Source organism: Pseudonaja textilis, chromosome 2, assembly GCF_049901715.1.
Source record: "Pseudonaja textilis isolate UNSWEBS1 chromosome 2, rPseTex1.2, whole genome shotgun sequence".
Lineage (NCBI taxonomy): Eukaryota > Metazoa > Chordata > Lepidosauria > Squamata > Elapidae > Pseudonaja > Pseudonaja textilis.
Window position 1 is genome coordinate 2096834 of NC_141991.1, and position 16925 is coordinate 2113758.

At 41.5% G+C, this 16925-nt stretch overlaps 5 protein-coding genes across 7 annotated transcripts in view; 1 reads left to right on the forward strand and 4 right to left on the reverse strand.

Annotated features, from left to right (window-relative positions):
* The window catches only part of LOC113454221 (uncharacterized), a 221445-nt gene that overhangs the window by 73279 nt on the left and 131241 nt on the right, over positions 1-16925 (reverse strand). The window lies entirely within an intron of this gene.
* The window catches only part of LOC148126535 (uncharacterized), a 226764-nt gene that overhangs the window by 64730 nt on the left and 145109 nt on the right, over positions 1-16925 (reverse strand). The window lies entirely within an intron of this gene.
* Positions 1-16925, reverse strand: part of LOC148126536 (uncharacterized) — a 296703-nt gene that overhangs the window by 49464 nt on the left and 230314 nt on the right. The window lies entirely within an intron of this gene.
* The window catches only part of LOC113452335 (uncharacterized), a 268593-nt gene that overhangs the window by 21338 nt on the left and 230330 nt on the right, over positions 1-16925 (reverse strand). The gene's annotated exons all lie outside the window — the stretch shown is intronic.
* The window catches only part of LOC113455031 (uncharacterized), a 58825-nt gene continuing 52705 nt past the window's right edge, over positions 10806-16925 (forward strand). Inside the window, 1 exon segment of the mRNA XM_087922956.1 lies at positions 10806-11043. The gene's annotated coding sequence lies outside the window, so the exon portion shown is untranslated.

The window sequence follows — 16925 nt, forward strand, 5'->3', positions numbered from 1 at the left end:
ACCCACCTAATCCAAAAAGAAACCCCAACCAAAATCCAAGACAGAGAACAAGAAAACGGCAAAGCCCTCCTCCCATATATAAAAGGCACTACAGACAAAATCAGCAAGATCCTCCAAAAACACAACATCAAAACAGCATTCTGCACAAACAGAAAAATATCCACCATCCTAAGAAACCCCAAAGACAAAATCGAATTAGAAAACCAAGGAGTATACGAAATCCCCTGCACTGCCTGCCCTACCACATACATTGGACAAACTAACAGAAGAATAAATGCACGCATTGAAGAACATAAGAACTCAATCAAAAAGAAGAAACGACCTCTTCCCTGGTCCAACACCTCAAAGCCACAGGACATGAAATTGATTTTAAAAACACCAGAACTATCGCCAAAACCGAACACTTCAACAGCAGAATAATCAGAGAAGCCATAGAGATAGAAAAACGCCCACACAGCATGAACAAAGCGAGATGACACTTCCCGCCTTCCAGCCATTTGGAAACCCGCCCTCATGAACAGGCAGTACCTAACATGAAGAAGGACACCAGACCCACACCCATGAGAGCCACACAAGATGCCACCACCACACTTCCATGTAGAAAACAGACTCTCACCCACTCAGAAGATGAGACACGACCATGGACCAGAAGCTGCACTACAGCTGCATCACTACCCACTTCAAACCCCTCCGAGCCATACATGAAGCAAACCGACACCCACTATGAAGATGCAACAGGACCACGAACTAGAAGCCAAACAGCAAGATCACAACTCACCAGCTCAAATCCCCCAGCAACTAAGACTAACCGGAGCACAGCCAAGCCCCACCTGAACAGAACACGCCTCCAACCAATCAGAACACGGCTAACCCCCAACCAATCAGAACACAACCAAACCCCTACCAATGAGAACACACCCCACCCAATCAGAACACAGCCAAGCCCCACCCAATCAAGTCCCACCCCACTGGCAGTTAAAAGGAGGAAGCAGCTGCAATCTCACATTACTCTGAAAAGCACAGAGCCGGAGACAGAAGCCTGAAGATGATGAATGAGACTTCATCGAAACGTTGCCTAGATACTTGAATCTTACGCGGGAGAAAACCGAACAACCAAAGATCCACATATAAATACCGAGAACCTCAGAAAACAAATATTGCACCTCTACGGGAGGAAACCCACCATCTGACCAGGACTTATGAAAAACTTGAAGTCCAAAGAGCCTCCGTTTATGTGACCTTGCATTCCTATGCAACTGCCGAGATCAAAATTTAATTCCCACAAGCTTCCAATTGAAATTCCACACCAACACAGCAGCCACCAAACGCATCCTTAAAAGAACAGAACTGGCCCTAATTAGAAATGAACTTCACACGAAAAGGTTTCTCCTAGACCAAATCAACAAAGATCTCCTCACACTCCACCTCAGACTCAGCAACAAGATTCACCCTCTACTTTGGGACAAATCCAAACAACTTGCTGTCTGGAGAGCGAAACACAGACCACCCTCAAGACAGATACTCACACCAACAAACTCAGGAAACTACAACAATGCCAGAAACCAACTCCTCCCCTCCCCACAGCCACACATGAAACAAACATTGCACAACATCTCAGACAAGATCCTCACTGAAGCTGAAACCAAGGTCCTTTCAAAAGGATTCAACTTTGCTGTCGCTCCCAAACACATCCCCACAGAAACCATCATATGTGGAGTTGAAACCAGCCTGACCAAAACCAACCCTGATGATGCTAACAAAATCAGACTCAAAATCACCAACATCCTCTGCACTAGCAAACCACCCAAAAGCAACTTATCCAAAGAAGAACAAACTGCACTACTTAACCTGAAAGAAGACACCAGCATAATAATCCTACCAGCAGACAAGGGCAATGCGACAGTGGTTATGAACACATCTGACTACCAAACCAAGCTAACCAACCTACTCCAAGACCCCACATACAAACCCCTAAAGACAGACCCCACCACCTACCTAGAAAAAACTACCAAATCCAAAATAAAAGCCTCCCCCATCAGTGAAGAAATCCAGCAACGAATCATACCCAGAGAAAAATCATCCAGATGCCCCAAGCTTTATGGTCTCCCCAAAATACACAAAGAAGGAACCCCACTCAGACCAATAGTCAGCTCCATAGGCTCACCTCTACAAAACCTAGCCAAATTTCTCGCTAAACAACTACAACCTTATGCAGAATCCATCAACTCACACGTAAGAAACTCATTCCAGTTCATCGAGATCATAAAGAAACAAAACTTACAACCCAGCGACCTACTAGTAAGCTTCGATGTCATATCCCTCTTCACCCAAGTGCCAATAAAAGAAGCCTTGACAGCCATCCAAAACAAATACAACCCCCAAGCACATCCTAGATCTAACCAACCACTGCCTATCCAATACATACTTCACCTACAATGGACAAAAATACAAACAAATAGAAGGAGCACCCATGGGATCACCCTCTCACCTGTCATCGCTAACCTCTACATGGAACACTTTGAAACACAAGCTCTAGAAAATACGACCACAAACCCAAACTCTGGCTCAGATACGTAGATGACACCTTCATAATCTGGCCACATGGGAAAGAAAAACTGAACAACTTCCTCACACACCTCAACAGCCTACACCCCAAAATACAATTCACCATGGAAACAGAAGCCAACAACCAACTTCCTTCCTAGATGTCTTGGTATACAAAAGATCCAATGGCTCCCTAGGACACACCATCTACCAGAAGAAAACACACACTAACCGCTATCTACATGCACTCTCACACCACCACCCAGCACAGATCAATTCCGTAGCCAAGACACTCATCTCCAGAACAAAATGCTTAGCCGATGAACAACACCAAAAACCGAACTACACACTCTCACCAACGTACTTACAGCCAATGGATTCCAAAGAAAGAAGATTACCCACCTAATCCAAAAAGAAACCCCAACCAAAATCCAAGACAGAGAACAAGAAAACGGCAAAGCCCTCCTCCCATATATAAAAGGCACTACAGACAAAATCAGCAAGATCCTCCAAAAACACAACATCAAAACAGCATTCTGCACAAACAGAAAAATATCCACCATCCTAAGAAACCCCAAAGACAAAATCGAATTAGAAAACCAAGGAGTATACGAAATCCCCTGCACTGCCTGCCCTACCACATACATTGGACAAACTAACAGAAGAATAAATGCACGCATTGAAGAACATAAGAACTCAATCAAAAAAGAAGAAACGACCTCTTCCTGGTCCAACACCTCAAAGCCACAGGACATGAAATTGATTTTAAAAACACCAGAACTATCGCCAAAACCGAACACTTCAACAGCAGAATAATCAGAGAAGCCATAGAGATAGAAAACGCCCACACAGCATGAACAAACGAGATGACACTTCCCGCCTTCCAGCCATTTGGAAACCCGCCCTCATGAACAGACGCAGTACCTAACATGAAGAAGGACACCAGACCCACACCCATGAGAGCCACACAAGATGCCACCACCACACTTCCATGTAGAAAACAGACTCTCACCCACTCAGAAGATGAGACACGACCATGGACCAGAAGCTGCACTACAGCTGCATCACTACCCACTTCAAACCCCTCCGAGCCATACATGAAGCAAACCGACACCCACTATGAAGATGCAACAGGACCACGAACTAGAAGCCAAACAGCAAGATCACAACTCACCAGCTCAAATCCCCAGCAACTAAGACTAACCGAGACACAGCCAAGCCCCCACCTGAACAGAACACGCCTCCAACCAATCAGAACACGGCTAACCCCCAACCAATCAGAACACAACCAAACCCCCTACCAATGAGAACACACCCCCACCCAATCAGAACACAGCCAAGCCCCCACCCAATCAAGTCCCACCCCACTGGCAGTTAAAAGGAGGAAGCAGCTGCAATCTCACATTACTCTGAAAAGCACAGAGCCGGAGACAGAAGCCTGAAGATGATGAATGAGACTTCATCGAAACGTTGCCTAGATACTTGAATCTTACGCGGGAGAAAACCCGAACAACCAAAGATCCACATATAAATACCCGAGAACCTCAGAAAACAAATATTGCACCTCTACGGGAGGAAACCCACCATCTGACCAGGACTTATGAAAAACTTGAAGTCCAAAGAGCCTCCATTTTATGTGACCTTGCATTCCTATGCAACTGCCGAGATCAAAATTTAATTCCCACAAGCTTCCAATTGAAATTCCACACCAACACAGCAGCCACCAAACGCATCCTTAAAAGAACAGAACTGGCCCTAATTAGAAATGAACTTCACACGAAAAGGTTTCTCCTAGACCAAATCAACAAAGATCTCCTCACACTCCACCTCAGACTCAGCAACAAGATTCACCCTCTACTTTGGGACAAATCCAAACAACTTGCTGTCTGGAGAGCCGAAACACAGACCACCCTCAAGACAGATACTCACACCAACAAACTCAGGAAACTACAACAATGCCAGAAACCAACTCCCCTCCCCCACAGCCACACATGAAACAAACATTGCACAACATCTCAGACAAGATCCTCACTGAAGCTGAAACCAAGGTCCTTTCAAAAGGATTCAACTTTGCTGTCGCTCCCAAACACATCCCCACAGAAACCATCATATGTGGAGTTGAAACCAGCCTGACCAAAACCAACCCTGATGATGCTAACAAAATCAGACTCGAAATCACCAACATCCTCTGCACTAGCAAACCACCCAAAAGCAACTTATCCAAAGAAGAACAAACTGCACTACTTAACCTGAAAGAAGACACCAGCATAATAATCCTACCAGCAGACAAGGGCAATGCGACAGTGGTTATGAACACATCTGACTACCAAACCAAGCTAACCAACCTACTCCAAGACCCCACATACAAACCCCTAAAGACAGACCCCACCACCTACCTAGAAAAAACTACCAAATCCAAAATAAAAGCCTCCCCATCAGTGAAGAAATCCAGCAACGAATCATACCCAGAGAAAAATCATCCAGATGCCCCAAGCTTTATGGTCTCCCCAAAATACACAAAGAAGGAACCCCACTCAGACCAATAGTCAGCTCCATAGGCTCACCTCTACAAAACCTAGCCAAATTTCTCGCTAAACAACTACAACCTTATGCAGAATCCATCAACTCACACGTAAGAAACTCATTCCAGTTCATCGAGATCATAAAGAAACAAAACTTACAACCCAGCGACCTACTAGTAAGCTTCGATGTCATATCCCTCTTCACCCAAGTGCCAATAAAAGAAGCCTTGACAGCCATCCAAAACAAATACAACCCCCCAAGCACATCCTAGATCTAACCAACCACTGCCTATCCAATACATACTTCACCTACAATGGACAAAAATACAAACAAATAGAAGGAGCACCCATGGGATCACCCCTCTCACCTGTCATCGCTAACCTCTACATGGAACACTTTGAAACACAAGCTCTAGAAAAATACGACCACAAACCCAAACTCTGGCTCAGATACGTAGATGACACCTTCATAATCTGGCCACATGGGAAAGAAAAACTGAACAACTTCCTCACACACCTCAACAGCCTACACCCCAAAATACAATTCACCATGGAAACAGAAGCCAACAACCAACTTCCCTTCCTAGATGTCTTGGTATACAAAAGATCCAATGGCTCCCTAGGACACACCATCTACCAGAAGAAAACACACACTAACCGCTATCTACATGCACTCTCACACCACCACCCAGCACAGATCAATTCCAGTAGCCAAGACACTCATCTCCAGAACAAAATGCTTAGCCGATGAACAACACCAAAAACCGAACTACACACTCTCACCAACGTACTTACAGCCAATGGATTCCAAAGAAAGAAGATTACCCACCTAATCCAAAAAGAAACCCCAACCAAAATCCAAGACAGAGAACAAGAAAACGGCAAAGCCCTCCTCCCATATATAAAAGGCACTACAGACAAAATCAGCAAGATCCTCCAAAAACACAACATCAAAACAGCATTCTGCACAAACAGAAAAATATCCACCATCCTAAGAAACCCCAAAGACAAAATCGAATTAGAAAACCAAGGAGTATACGAAATCCCCTGCACTGCCTGCCCTACCACATACATTGGACAAACTAACAGAAGAATAAATGCACGCATTGAAGAACATAAGAACTCAATCAAAAAGAAGAAACGACCTCTTCCCTGGTCCAACACCTCAAAGCCACAGGACATGAAATTGATTTTAAAAACACCAGAACTATCGCCAAAACCGAACACTTCAACAGCAGAATAATCAGAGAAGCCATAGAGATAGAAAACGCCCACACAGCATGAACAAACGAGATGACACTTCCGCCTTCCAGCCATTTGGAAACCCGCCCTCATGAACAGACGAGTACCTAACATGAAGAAGGACACCAGACCCACACCCATGAGAGCCACACAAGATGCCACCACCACACTTCCATGTAGAAAACAGACTCTCACCCACTCAGAAGATGAGACACGACCATGGACCAGAAGCTGCACTACAGCTGCATCACTACCCACTTCAAACCCCTCCGAGCCATACATGAAGCAAACCGACACCCACTATGAAGATGCAACAGGACCACGAACTAGAAGCCAAACAGCAAGATCACAACTCACCAGCTCAAATCCCCAGCAACTAAGACTAACCGGAGCACAGCCAAGCCCCCACCTGAACAGAACACGCCTCCAACCAATCAGAACACGGCTAACCCCCAACCAATCAGAACACAACCAAACCCCTACCAATGAGAACACACCCCACCCAATCAGAACACAGCCAAGCCCCCACCCAATCAAGTCCCACCCCACTGGCAGTTAAAAGGAGGAAGCAGCTGCAATCTCACATTACTCTGAAAAGCACAGAGCCGGAGACAGAAGCCTGAAGATGATGAATGAGACTTCATCGAAACGTTGCCTAGATACTTGAATCTTACGCGGAGAAAACCCGAACAACCAAAGATCCACATATAAATACATGAACCTCAGAAACAAATATATATATATATATATATACACACACACACACATACATACATACATATACATATACATATATACATTTTACAGCGTATATTGAGCAATGGTTAATTTTTTTTTTATCTTCAACATTGACGTGATCTGCCTTGTTACAATAACTCCTTTGTCCTTTTAGTGTTTTAATTTCTCTATATAGTTTATAATTAAATGCACATCTTCTGTCATTTCCATAACTTATGCAAATATCAAATATTACCTTTTCTTTAACCAATCATACCAAATGTTGCATATTTTATAATAGTCACTATCTTGTTTATTTTTTAACAATTTGGTTAGGCTATCCATCTCAGCACATTCATGTATTTTTTTAAATTGCCATATCCTCTGAAGGAATGAAAGACAGTTTCCAGTTTTGTGCATAGGTTATTCTGGCCAAAGTTATAATGTGCAAAATTAAATATTGATATTTTTTATCCATGTTTCAATCTATCATACTTCGCAGAAAGGTTTCAGGTTCAAGTTTTAAATTTTGTTTGGTTATATTTAAAATCCAATTTCTAATATTCCTCCAAAACTTCTGAGCACCCGGGCAAGTCCACCACATGTGAAAATATGTTCCTTGTACATAGTTACATTTCCAACAGTTGGGTGGTAGGTTGGGGAACATCTTAGCCAGTCTTGTAGGAGGTAGGTGCCAGCGATGAACCATTTTGTATAAGTTTTCTTTATACGAGACTGACATGGTTAATTTGTAATTTGTTTGCCAGAAGTGTTCCCACTTATCTAATTCAATACTATGACCCACGTTTTTAGCCCAAATTATCATAGATTCTGTGACTATTTCTTCTTTTAATTTATAATCCAAAATATATTTATATGTTTTACTACTTGTTTTCTTTTCCTCTCCTAGCCAGTGGAGATCAAAGCCTCTCTACCCCCTAAATCTTTATGACATATTTAATATGGCTCCCAAGGATTTAGAACATGGCAACAGCATCAGGAGAGATGCTCCGGGGGAACCAGCTTCACTCCTGCTGGCCAGGGCTGCCTCCAAGAGCACCCAGCATGAAGCTTGATTCCTGAAGGAGGAAATTGTATAACAACTGCTAAATGTTAAATGTGTAAATTCTGTAAATTTACTTGCAGGGAAGTCTCCATTAGGTCACAGATAAAGTTAATGTGCATCAGGGCCTAGAAAATTGGAGCTAAGAAAGAGAGGACAATTGTCAATGTATAGTAGAATAAATATTTCTAAAATACATTTTTAAAAGAAAGCAAAAGGGAATAATAAAATTTCCCATCAAAGCACATGGCTGACTGATTACCAGGCTAAATTTATTACAGGAACCCGAACCCTATACTGCCATTTTTAATGCTGATCTCGTAAGGTTTAGATAGTGATAGTGGCCTTTCAGCTATTGAATCTAAGCTCTGTTGTATGGAGGAAGCTGAAATATAAGGATCACAACATATATAGGTAATTTTCAACTTCCGACTGCAATTGAGCTCAAAATTTTCATTGCTAAGTGAGAAATTGGTGAAGTTTTGCCCCATTTTACGATATTTCTTGCCACATTTGTTAAGTGAATCACTGCAGTTGTTCAATTAGTAACACGGTTGTTAAGTGAATCCAGATTCCCCATTGACTTTGCTCATCAGATCAGAAAAGGGATCATGTGACTCCAAGACACAGCAGCTGTCATAAATGTGAGTCAGCTATCAAGCATCTGAATGTAAATCACATGACCATGGGGATGCTATAATGGTCATGTGTGAAAAATGATCATAAATCACTTTTTCCAGTGCTGTTGTAATTTTTAAAAGTCACTAAATAAACTGTTGTTAGTTGAGGACTACCTGTATTTTATTTATTCTCTTTTCATTCAGGAATTCAAGATGGCATACAAAGCACTTCCTGGGTAGCATGCTGAATTTACAGGGTTAATGTCCCCGGACAGCTTACCTACCTACCGTGATACAGTATACAGGCTCAAGAATGTGGCAGTGTGGAAGCTTCTGGTTCTAATATGGTTTCCAAAGCTGACAATTAAATTATAGACTTTCATTATTTAATTATTCAATGTTTCAATATATTATTCCAATGCCAATCACAATATTATTTAAACATATATAATACCATCATTCAATTTCTGATCTTCCCTTATTACTTTTGTCTTATTGTATAAAAATGTCTATACTAATATTCCCCCTCTCTTATTTCTATCCCTATTCTAACCTTTAACAGGATGAAAAGCACAGGTGACAATGGACATCCCTGTCTAACTCCTTTCATTATTTCAAGTGATTTTGTCATTTCCCCATTTATTAATACGCTTGCCTTTTGAGTGTAGTAAGTTGTTTCTATCATATTCTCAAATCTTTCTCCAAATTTCATAAATTTAATCTGTGGAATCATAAACTCCCAGTTTACATTATCAAATGCTTTTTGTGCATCCAGGAAGACAAGAGCCACTTGACTTCCTGGATGTGTTCCGTAATATCTAATATATTAATCATTGTTCTTGTGTTATTCCTAATTTATCGTGTCGTGAGAAATCCATTTTGGTCAGGGTGTATTCTATCATTTAATATTTTCTTCAATCTACCTGCCATTATACTCCATTTTGTACTCAGCATTTAGAAGGGATATACGTGCCGTTTTGTATTCAGCATTTAGAAGGGATATCGGTCTATAATTTTTAATTTTCTTAGTATCTGCACCTCTTTTGAATCAATGCAATATAAGCTTCCTTCCATGAGTCTGGTAGCTTTGCTTTTATCAATACCTCATTACAAACTTCCAGGAATAATGTTTCTACTGATTCTCCTATATTTTTATAGAGCTCTCCTGGTAGGCCGTCTGGACCTGGGGTTTTATTGTTTTTTTGTCTTCTGTTTCCTTTAATTCAATTAGTGTTATTTCCTTGTTTAAAAATTCTCTTTTTTTCTTCCAATAATGGCGGTGGCATTTCTCCTTTCAAATATTCATTTATTTTTCCCATTTCTATCTTTTCCTGGCTATAGATTTTCAAAAAATTCTCTTGTGAATCCTTTTTTCTTATCCATATTAATTTCCCCTGTTCCATTTCATTCCAAATATTTCTTCTACCATATATTGCCAATTGTCCCCTTTCCTAGTCTCCATTTTCTAGGCCCTGCTGTATAATTTCTTCTATGACTTAATGGAGATTTCCCTGCAAGTAAATTTACAGAATTTACAAGTGGCATTTAACATTTGGCAGTTGTCATACAATTTCCTCTTTCAGGAATCAAACTTCATGCTAGGAGCTCTTGGAGGCAGCCCTGACCAGCAGGAGTGAAGCTGGTTCCCCTGGAGCTTCTCCTGGTGGTTTTGCCATGTCCTAATGTGGCTTGGGAGCCACATTAAATAAGTCATAGAGATTTAGGCGGTAGAGAGGCTTTGATCTCCAAGGAGAGACACCCCCAAGAAAGCTTATTCTTATTCTTTTAGGGCTGAGCACATAGCTAATCTTTTTAAGGTTAGGTAGCATCACATTTCACTATTTCACTTGGCTCAGTTGCAACGGTTGGTTGCTAAGAAGTCAAAACATCTTGATAGCATTTAATCCGTGAAAACATCTTGCAGACGCCTTAGATAGAGACGGGACAAGTGTTTCCTATTCGGTGATGGAAGTCAAGAGGACAAAATCTGTGCCTACAAAGCTGACAATTCAGTAGGTGTGCTCTGTGGTTGAGTTTAAAGAGTTAAAACCATCAAGTACTGTTTTGCTAGAAAGGATGGGAAGAGAGCGCAGAGGAACTTCCTTTTCTGGATGACCCATGGGAGGAAGGAGGTGTGCAGAGCGGCTTTCTTGCTCTTCCCAGGATCGATGGAAGCTGCAGGTGGGAGGAGAGTCCGGGAGCAAGTCGGGCTGTTCGGTTCCCTCCACGGCCTGGAAGCAGAGAAGCAACTGGGCTGAAGCAGGTCGGCTGCTGCTGCTGCAGGTTCCTTCCCTCCCCAAATTTAAGCCCACCGGTGGCTACAGTTTTCCTTCTGGTGAGAAGATTTTAAAAACATCTTTTAAGTTCAGGCTGTTTCTCCATCACTAGAGGAGTGTTGCAGAGGAACGTCGTTGGAAGGATCCCTGGAGGTCATCTATTCCAACCCCCCGATCGAGCACGAGACCCAACATCATTTCAGAGAAATGGCTGTCCAGTCTCTGTTTCAAAGCCTCCAGTGATGGAGCACCCACAACTTCTGAAGGCAAACAGTTCCCACTGGTTTGTTCTGGGTGTCAGGAAATTTCTTCTTAGTTCTAGGTTGCTTCTCTCCTTCGTTAGTTTCCATCCATTTGTCCTGCCTTTGGGTGCTTTGGAGAATAGGTTGACCCCCTCTTCTTTGTGGCAACCCCTCAATTATTGGAACACCGCTATCATGTCTCCCCTAGTTCTCCTCCTCACTAGACTAGTTATGCCCAGTTCCTGCCACTGTTCTTACTTATTTCAGCCTCCAGCCCCCTAATCCTCCTTGCTGCTCTTCTATAGGCTCTTTATGGAGTCTCAACATCTTTTTAATACTTGGTGACCAAAACTGGTTGCAGTACTCCAAGTGTGGCCTTACCAAAGCATTATAAATTGGTACTAGCACTTCACTTGATCTTGACTGTATCCCTCTGTTAATACAGCCTAATATTGCATTGGCTATTTTGGCCACTGCAACACTCTGCTAGCTCACATTTAAATGATTGTCCACTGGGATTCAATGTTCCCTCTCATAGAGACAGCCAGGTTCTGCCTATTCTGTACCTGCACATTTGGTTTTTCTTGCTTAAGTGTAAAATATTGGTGTTTTTTTTTCCTCAGCTGAGTTTCATTTTGTTAAATAGGGCCCAGTGTCCAACTTTGTTGAGATTCTCTTGTATCTTGATCCTATCTCCTGGGGTGTTGGCTGTTCCTGCCAGCTTGGTGTCATATCAAATTTGATGAGTTTGGCAGATTTTTTTTAAAAAAAGAAAGTGTAGATGAAAAATTGATTGTTTGAATTTTGGCCTGACTCGTTTTACTCAAACATTTCTCAGAGAGAAAAGGAAATTGGAAAATGGCTAATCACTAGTTTCTGATTATCAGCAGAAACTTCTGGATATTTCCTTTTCCAGAAGTAGTGGAATTCATCAAAAAGGAATTTTCGGTGGAGCTTTTTTGTATGTTCATTATGTAATTCCCACACATGGAGTTTCAGTCTTCTATGTTGGTTTCACCCGGATTTTGAACCCCCGAATTCCCAGGGCCAGGCTTGCCTGCCACAGGCATCCCTGGTGCTCCCCACCCTCCAAGACACCCTGTGTTCTGTTTCCCATCCCTGCCCCTTCCCTCAGCTCCCCCCCAGGATTTTCTCCACTCCCGGTGGGTCCCTACAGTCCTCAGGCCTGACTGCCACCCCACCTGGCCTCATACCCTCCTCCTCCTCTTCCTTACCTTTGGAAGATCTCTGATCCTCATGTTGTGGAGGGAGGGAAGGACACGCATCCTTGGGCCTCATGACTGTGTCCTGGAAGCAGCCACCATTTTCAGTGGGCCTCAGATTCATCCCTGGGTCATGCAGTGGACTTAGGGAAGCGGCTGCTATTTTGCCACACTGTCCAGACTGATAATGCAGAAAAGGAACAAGCCTCTCTGTTTTGCTACCTTAACATGAGGGAAAAAATGTACAATAGAAAATGTCTCATTTTTCAAAATGCATTATGTTAGAATTATCAGAAGCATTTGGCATGTAAAAAATGGGTATTGTCAGTGTTGCTATGAACATTAAGACAAGATAAGATGCTCAGAGTTGCCTCAAACTCTGAGATAGGCAGTAATTAACTTTAATAATAATAATTATTTTTTAAAAATTATTAAACATTTTTTCTGATATACATCATCATTTCCATTCATTGCAACGCTTCTGTGTTGGTATACATAAATCTTAACTATCTGTACATTTGACTATATTCCTTAAGCTATCGTCCACTGTAGCCTTTGCCTTATCCTATTGTCATCTTCTCTATTCACCTCTGTATCTGTTATTCAACCAATCATACAATGCATTCCTCATCAAAAAAAAATCCGGTTTCCTGTCTGTCTTTTATCTCCATGGTCAACTTATCCACTCTAGCATCTTTTTTATCACATTTTCCTCCAGTGGCATACTATATTTTTTCCAATTTTGTAAGTTATTCTTCCTATTGATAATCAATGTAGCATTAGATATTCTGTTTTCTTATCATATTTTCCCATTATTCTACCGAATAGAAAAGTCTCCAGTCTTAGTTCAATTTGTTGTTTATACACTGCTCAAAAAAATAGTCAACATTTAAACAACACAATGTAACTCCAAATCAATCACATTTCTATGAAATCACTGTCCACTTAGGTAGCAGTACTGATTGACAATCAATTTCACATGCTGTTGTGCAAATGGAATAGACAACAAGGGGAAAGCATAGGCAGTTAGCAAGACATCCCCAATAAAGGAGTGGTTCTGCAGGTGGTGACCACAGACCACTTCTCAGTTCCTATGCTTTCTGGCTGATGGTTTGGTCACTTTTGAATGCTGGTGGTGCTTTCACTCTAGTGGTAGCATGAGACGGAGTCTACAACCCACACAAGTGGCTCAGGTAGTGCAGCTCATCCAGGATGGCATATCAATGCGAACTGTGGCAAGAAGGTTTGCTGTGTCTGTCAGCGTAGTGTCCGGAGCATGGAAGCGCTACCAGGAGACAGGCCAGTACATCAGGAGATGTGGAAGAGGCTGTAGGAGGGCAACAACCCAGCATCAGGACCACTACCTCTGCCTTTGTGCAAGGAGGGACAGGAGGAGCATGGCCAGAGCCCTGCAAATGACCTCCAGCGGGCCACAGATGTACATGTGGCTGCTCAAATGGTCAGAAACAGACTCCATGAGGGTGGTATGAGGGCCCGACGTCCACAGGTGGGGGTTGTCCTTACAGCCCAACACCATGCAGGATGTTTGGCATTTGCCAGAGAACACCAAAATTGAAAATTCACCACTGGTGCCCTGTGCTATTCACAGATGAAAGCAGGTTCACACTGAGCACATGTGACAGACGTGACAGAGTCTGGAGACGCCATGGAGAACGTTCTGCTGCCTGCAACATCCTCCAGCATGACCGGTTTGGCAGTGGGTCAGTAATGGTGTGGAGTGGCATTTCTTTAGGGGGCCACACAGCCTTCCATGTGCTCGCCAGAGGTAGCCTGACTGCCATTAGGTACCGAGATGAGATCCTCAGACCCCTTGTGAAACTATATACTGGTGCGGTTGGCTCTGGGTTCCTCCTAATGCAAGACAATGCTAGACCTCATGTGGCTGGAGTGTGTCAGCAGTTCCTGCAAGACGAAGGCATTGATGCTATGGACTGGCCCGCCCATTCCCCAGACCCGAATCCAATTGAGCACATCTGGGACATCATGTCTCGCTCTATCTACCAACGCCACGTTGCACCACAGACTGTCCAGGAGTTGGGGGATGCTTTAGTCCAGGTGTGGGAGGAGATCCCTCAGGAGACCTTCCTCCACCTCATCAGGAGCATGCCCAGGCATTGTAGGGAGGTCATACAGGCACATAGAGGCCACACACACTACTGAGCCTCATTTTGACTTGTTTTTAAGGATATTACATCAAAGTTGGATCAGCCTGTAGTGTTTTTTTCCACTTTAATTTTGAATGTAACTCCAAATCCAGACCTCCACGGGTTGCTAAATTTGATTTCCGTTGATAATTTTTATGTGATTTTGTTGTCAGCACATTCAACTATGTAATGAACAAAGTATTTCATAAGAATATTTCATTCATTCAGATCTAGGATGTCTTAATTTTGTATTGCCTTTATTTTTTTGAGCAGTCTATATTTCTTCTATCGACTTTTTTGTCCTTATCTAGTATTTTCTTGCTACAGGGCATGTTCACCATGCATGGTAATACGTTCCTTGCTTTTGTTTGCATTTCCAACATGCAAACGATCTGTTTGGAAACATTTCTGCTAATCTAGCAGGGGGTAGGTGCCATCTGTAGAACATTTTGTATAAATTTTCCCTATATGCTGCTGTCATCATCAATTTATAATTCTTTTCCCACATTTTCCCCATTTCTACAATTTTATCGTGTAGCCAAAATTTTTCACCCAAACTATCATTGTTTCTTTAAACCGTCTCTTTCTCCATCTTATATTCCAACAAATAATTATGTAATTTTTTAATCAATTTCTCCTCTGGACTTTATAGTATCTTATCTAGTTGTGATAGTTCTCTATTAATCCCTTACCTTTCTACATCTTTCTTGAATCTTGTTTGTATTTGCATATATGTCCACCAGTCTACCTCGATTCCTTGTTCTTTTAATTCTTGTTTCATTTTTAATATCCCTTGCTCGTTTAAGATATCCTTATACCTTACTATCTTATCTAGAACTAACATATGTTGATAACCAAATTAATAGCAACACATTTCTTATTTGGTGTCTTTGGAAATAACTGCATCTTATTTTTCCCATCCTATAAAAATGCGTGCCACCCTACTTGTAACTCATGTCCTTCAATTGTCAATATTCTTTTATTTTTCAACGTTACCCAATCTTTAATCCATGTAAGGGCTGCTGCCATATAGTATATTCCCCAATCTGGCGGAGCAAAAACCCTTCTACTATTTCTGGACTAAAATTTTTCTCACTGTCTGTGAAGTGTTGCCTTCTATTTTCTCTTCCTCTCTGGTTGTCACGGCTCCGGATCCCCTATTGCAGATCGATTTCGTTCCTGCTGGAGTTCAGAGGTTTCTTCTCTTCCGTTTGGGAGATCGCCTTCTTCCTGCCTTCTCCAAAGCTTCCCCTTTCTCTTGTTGATCCCTCCAGGATTCAAGCAGCCCTTTAAGAGCCTCCAAACAGAAAAATTTGGGCCATCAGAATGGAGCCCCGTTCCTTTGAGCCTATTTACTGTGACGTGAATAATAAATGAATTTAATAATGTAAAGCTCATTTCCCAACTCTTTGTCAGTGATGAGGACTTCACACATACAGTGGGTGTAGGGTAGTGGGCTACAATTGTTAACTTGTAATCTCTCTTTTGTGCAACAACCAGAAAACCAGTTGTTAAGTTATTCCAACCCCACTACTGTTTAGATCATTAAAAATTTAAAAATTTCTAAAAAATTGAAATAAGTAAACTACAGTATTTTTAAATGTTTAGTTGAAAAGAAAAAGTGAAAAATTGAAAAAAGAATTTTAAAATGGAAAAAGATTTAAAAATTGAAAAAGGAAATTTAAATTAAAAATGATATTTAAGGGTTGAAAAAGAAAACTTAACATTGGAACCAGGAATTTAAAAATTAAAAAAAAAAAATAGAAAAAATTGAACAGGAATTTTTCATAAGGAGTATTGGAATATTTCTTAAGGAATATTGAATTCTAGTATGATGTGGTCATGCTCACCAAAGGTTCTGGCAACTTCAACTCGCTCTATCATTTCTTCTCTACTTGTAAGAATTAGGTCCAGTATAGTTTTTATTAGGATATGTGGAGAGTAACCCTTGTATAAAAAGGATATGCACACGGAAAACAGATTTATGAGAATAGTTATGAAGAAACATACAGCCACACGGAATTGAACAAGTTGGATTAATGTTTACTTGAAGAAATAGCACAGTCCAATAAACGGTCCTTGTCATACACGTTTTTAACAGTCCAGAAATATCCAGATATAAAGTCTTCTTACATCTAGTTATAAAATCTTCTTACCAGTTTCATGTCTTTTACAGCAGACAAATATCAAACCATAATACAACAAATAACCTTCGATATTAACAGAATATCAAAATAAAAAGGGTTAGTCAGTATCGGTCCGTAGCCAGTCAGTATCAGTATAAAGAGAGATCATCAGTGCAAAAGAGAAA